The following is a 5,576-nucleotide window of genomic DNA, read 5'->3' as shown; positions in this document are numbered from 1 at the left end:
ATGAGCTGCCTTGGTTTAGATAAGGAGAGGCGAAATTAAAAAAGCAAAAACCCAAAGCAAACAGCTACCAAAAGCCCCGTCAGCAACCAAACTTATGGATAAAAATCCCAAGAAGAAAAGGAGGAAAAAACTATGTTGCATTGGCCGGGAATCGAACCCGGGCCTCCCGCGTGGCAGGCGAGAATTCTACCACTGAACCACCAATGCTAGTGCGACAAACACCCCTTGCCTTCGTCACTCGAAGGTCACACGGTTGGATTCGCCGCCACCAGCACAACTCTCCCACGCGCAGTGTTTTCAATCCCGCCGCGCTGGTAGCTTCGTTCTGTTAGTTCCTTTCCATAATTGGGTTTTGCCGAGTGAATAGCATGCACCCACCTTTATCCGCGCGTTCCTGGCTTGTGACTCGTCTCCATATCTTCAAACTGAGGGTGTTGCTCTGGGCAAGAAAACGCATCTGAGGAAGATCAGGTGCGGAGCTGAGTAAACGCCAGCAAACTGCCCTTGAGGGTCCCTAGGAAGATCAGGTGCGGAGCTGAGTAAGCGCCAGCAAACTGCCCTTGAGTGTCCGTCAAGTGGCGCAGTACCTCGTCACCTGTCTAAATAGGCTGAGCTGCTTAGCAACAAATAGGATCTAAAGGCTGGGCACAATGCAGCAGGTTATGATAGTCCTTCAGGGTGAACTCGAAAGACCCACATCATTATGTCATCCTTTAATTAAGTATATCACATCCATTCTTACTCTTGTATTTTTACCCATTCTTAAACTGGCAATTTTAGTCCATCTTTTCAATGAGTGTCTGAATGTAAAACATTCATTCCAACATTACTTTAGCTACAAGAAAGCTGTTGATGAGTTTCTAAAATTCTAAGTATGACTGTATCACATTGCTTGGTTGCTAAGGGCTGGAGGAATTTCCCTTCTCCCCTCTGTAGGTGGCTAATGAATGAATAAATGGTGCTGTACTTCCACAACCCTCTCCCCAAATGAAGAAAAATTAGGACATAACACAATAAAACACTGTTTACGGTGTTAGCAGTTTGAGATGCGCACTGAAGGGGGATTTTCTCAAAGACAGTATTCCCTCCTAACATAGATGAAAGCCATGATATGTTGTCATTCCCTTAAGGAATAGCTTCATGATACCTAATATATGCATAATAAATACGATTTTATTTTGTTGCAAGAGGCAACAGAGGACATGGAAAGAGGACCAGTAAATAGAACTCTTGAACATCAAAACGTAAACTTTTGAGAACAAGTTATGAACATGAGGTGACAGCCAAGCACACAGCATTTCTGCTGCTATGCCTCCGCAAGTTTTCTGTTAAACAGTAGAACCACTGCAGTGTAAAGGGGACTCAGGGAAAGGGGTGTGAAGGAGAAGAAAAATAAATGCAACTGGGCAAATAGCATTTACATTTCATACTCAATTAACCAAAACAAGAATGTGATTTTCACTTTTTATAAAGATTCATTGTGGGGTTTATTACTCCAGCAGATGTTACGCTACAGAAACTGACTCTGACAAAACAGAAACAGTTCCTAAAACTCAGGAATGTCACTGATTACCAGTAGCTCATAATTCAGAATTCCAGCGCTTCTGAACAACCTAACTTTCTCTTACTCTGAACTAACTTCTCGGAGGTGTCGATGCAACCATCCACTCACGTCCCATCCCCCAGGCCAAACACATGGCATGTGTTCGTTCAGCCAGCAGGGGCTAGGAAGCCTCAGCTCAGTTACTGGGCACAGACAAAACGGAAAAACAGCACTTCTGGACAAAGGGGACAGATGATACTCCAGTGTACAGGCTGGAAAAGTCAGCAGAAAAGATGCACTTCCCTTTCACAGGAACATCAGGGGACTTGGGAGGTTATGGTCCAAGCCACCACCCCATAACCCTCTAAGCCCCAAATGTACCAGCAAGCATTCAGAGATCACATACCACACACCCAGCTCGACTACAGGTACACAGAGACCTGGCAAAAGGGGATATCCATGTCACGACAGAGACAAGTAAAGAACACTCAAAAGTGAATAATTTACTATGGCCATGAGATTATTCAAGTTCATTAAGTGTATGAAGTAGGCACAGAATAAATGAATGATTTGTTTAAGCAGAATTGTGCAGTGGTCTATGTATTTAATTGGATAATCCAAAAGAACTGACAGTCAGAAGGATATTTATAATACAAAAAGACATTATATATACATATACACACATGGAATATGTCTATATATATCTATATAGATATATATAAATCAGTAAACTTGAATAATGCCTTTCTCATGAGCATCTTAAGGCATTCCAACATTTTACTATGACATTGACCCAATTGATTACCTTTTTGCTTTGGTTGAAATAAAGCAAACAGATTGAAGGTCTGACCAGAAACACTGACAACATCTGAAACCGAAGCCTAATAGTATCTTCAGTGACAGCAGCATCATCTAAGAACCCACCCACTGCACTGCCTATTAGCTGAATAGGATTAAAGAGAGTCTAAATAAATCATTCCCACTCACAGCTTTGCAACAGCAGAAGGTATGTCAGTCTCAAAGAGACTTTCTAGCCATATACTCTATAGATTCTATTCCAAATCCAGGATATAAAAGATACAGCAAGAGGGCCTGCCCGAGGATAGAATGCCACTGAATATCAAATAGTATTTACAGTATAGGATTATAGAACATTTTATAAATACAATTAATATGTATACAAGGGAACATAAAAGAGAAACTTGTTTTCATGCTTTACAAAGTGAAAACCTGAACTAAAACTTACTGCAGAATTCCACAGCTGCTGGTTAGGAGCCTCTCTTCTCCACTGCCTGTACAAACAATCCCCATCATAGGTCACCAGTGAAACACCCATGTTTTAAGCAGCAGCTATGAAGAATCTCAGTAGACTCTGAATCTATGTATGAAACATGAAGTTTCAAAACATGGGTAAGGCAGAGCATGTTGGAGAGTTGTGACATTTATGCATAACTTTCTCAGAGAACTTGGACTGTAACAAACTGCATTTTCTGCAAGGAAATACATAATACTGCAGCATAGAGGTGGCAAAATTCAAACCAGGTATGTTACAAACTTCTAACACATGATATCACAAAATGCCAGAAGCAGCTACGAAATTCTAAAGATGTGAGTTCTTCCTGTATTTGTTTAAAAAAGGAAAAATGGTATTTAATATTTCAGTACTTGCACATGTCCTTAAAAGAATCAACACTTTCCTTTAATAAAAGCGATCAGGGTATTTTTTATAGAACAATGGTGCCTTTACAGGACCCTTTTGCAAATTTTTTAGTTTTTTAAATTGGCTAAAACCCACTAATGGTATCAAACAGGAATATACCATAATACAATGCAGGCAGAGGAGAAATATACTCAGATCAAAAGGCAATTTTAAGGGTCAATCTAATGCAGAATTGACATTATTTTCTCTGCACACTTCACAGATGGTGAGGCAGGCTTGATTAAATTACCTTTAACCAGTAATATATTATACTTTAGTCCAAGACAAATAGACCAGTTTTACTGGGATACTTACTATGAAGGAGGACAATCTTTAAAGTTTATTTACATAGAAAGCGAAATCTTTTTTTACATAATATATGAAATGGACTAGTTATGCACTGCAGCCATTTTATCATATTGAAGCTAAATGAAATGAACCTTAAAAGCTGTTCTATTTTAACAGCTGTGGAAAAGGCAGCCAGAACAGGATTTGCTTTATTAAGCTGAAAAATAATTTTTATTATAGAAAGTAATTACTTGTTGAGTAAACAACTGCTCATAACCATCTTCTAACAATGATAAGCACTTCACAGCAGAGGGGTGAACTTCCACGTATGTTTTCTCCTGTGACCAAGTGTGTTTAAGAAGTTTCCCCACTGCAGTTCACACCTTCCTCAGTTATGCCAACCTAAATCATTTTCGGACCACGCTAGAAAGCGGTCACTGAAGTGAACACACTGACATGGAAGGAAACCTCAAATGCTGAACACCAAGGACTGTTTTCACTGATGCAGTATGTAGGACAGTAGTACAGAGTGTTGCACTGGCACAGAGAGACACTGCACAGGAGCAAAGAGAGAGGACAAACGGTTGGAAGCACACAAACCAGCTGAGTGAGAAAAGCAAACTAGTAACTGGTGTTTGCTGCAGGAACAGCTACAAACACCAGTTTCACGATGTCTAGATAGTTGCAATACCAGTGCAATGGCACAAATAATAACTTAAGAAAGCAGTAACGCTTACAGGCATATTATGAGACAACCACTGGAATTCAATTCCAAGGAGGAAATGTTTTAAAAGACATGAAGTTTACTAAAAATAGTGCATTTTCTTTACCACTGTGTTAGCTTTAGGAGAAAGGAGAGAGAAACATAATTCTGCCTCTCATCTCTAACTCCTGGTCTTGTGTCAGGGAAGCTGCTTAGAAAGTTGCCCTGCTCCCAGTAACTTCAACAGGCTCAGTACCCTCCCACCATGAGACCCAAGGGGATACCTGATCACCTGCTGCCAGAAATTATGGAAGCAGTATTGCAGAAGGCAGCAGACACAGCTGCAAGTTCCTAATTCTGTTCTGAACTGGGCTGTGAAAGATCAACCATTGAAACTGTACTGATGGCTCAGACAGACCAGTCATGGTGTCTCTCCTCACTGGCTGTGTAACTGGAGGGAAAACTGTTCCAGCCAAGTGAAATAGGTCTGCACCACAACAGTCTCAAAAGCTAGAATTTATAATCTTTTCCCATTACTATCTCAAACATATCAGAGAGACTATTCTAAAATTTATTTGCAAAATAAAAATTCCCACTAAAGCAGTACTGTACACACTTTACAGTTTGGTTGTAGTCAGAAAATTAAACTAGAAGTGTTTTTGCTAAAGCTTGTTTTCCTCTTATAGCTATAAGAGAACTGCTGACAGGAGAGAATCAAGCTGGTTTTGGGTGAGCAGTCCTGCTTTAAGAGTACCAGTCACAGCACTGCCAATGTGAAATCCAATTACTATTTAATAAAATACTAGTTCTAACACTTTATCATCTCACAATCACGCTACAGCCGAGACTGACAGTTTATTGTTCCAAAGCTGAGAACTAGGCCACTCCCACAGCAGCTGGAAACGTTTCACCAGAGATGCTCCGTTTGTCCCAACACTGTGGATAACCAGGGTAAATACAGTGAGAAGTGAGGGTACAGCAGCCTTTTTTTCCTCTTCAGAAATATATGAGAGCTTTATTAGTGTAAAGTAGATTTTATATTTGGTCAATGCATGGAAAAAACTGTCTTTAAAAAAATCTGAAGCAGAGATTTGCTTTCTAAAATTATTCAATGTATGTACAAATAGATATCAGGCATCATCTTAAGAAAAAAAAAACCAAAACAAAAGATCACTATTTCCTATCTTGAGTACTTAGAGTACAGAGAATCAATAACAAAATTCAAGTGATTTTTTTTTTTCACCTAACATCACATCTCTTCTAAATTAAACAATTAACAACACTGGAATAAATTAATGTTTGAGAAGGATTTCCCTATATTCAGGGTAAACAAACAGAGAGGG

The 5,576-nt window shown here is 39.7% G+C and overlaps 1 non-coding gene across 1 annotated transcript; it reads right to left on the bottom strand.

Annotated features, from left to right (window-relative positions):
- Nucleotides 1–136: 136 nt before the first annotated feature.
- TRNAG-GCC lies at nt 137–207 on the bottom strand. Its single transcript has one exon. It is a non-coding gene; the product is annotated as a tRNA-Gly (tRNA).
- Between the last annotated feature and the right edge of the window lie 5,369 nt (nt 208–5,576).

This window comes from Acanthisitta chloris, unplaced genomic scaffold (assembly GCF_000695815.1).
Source record: "Acanthisitta chloris isolate BGI_N310 unplaced genomic scaffold, ASM69581v1 scaffold42709, whole genome shotgun sequence".
NCBI classification, from domain to species: domain Eukaryota; kingdom Metazoa; phylum Chordata; class Aves; order Passeriformes; family Acanthisittidae; genus Acanthisitta; species Acanthisitta chloris.
This window is presented reverse-complemented; position numbering and strand designations above follow the sequence as displayed.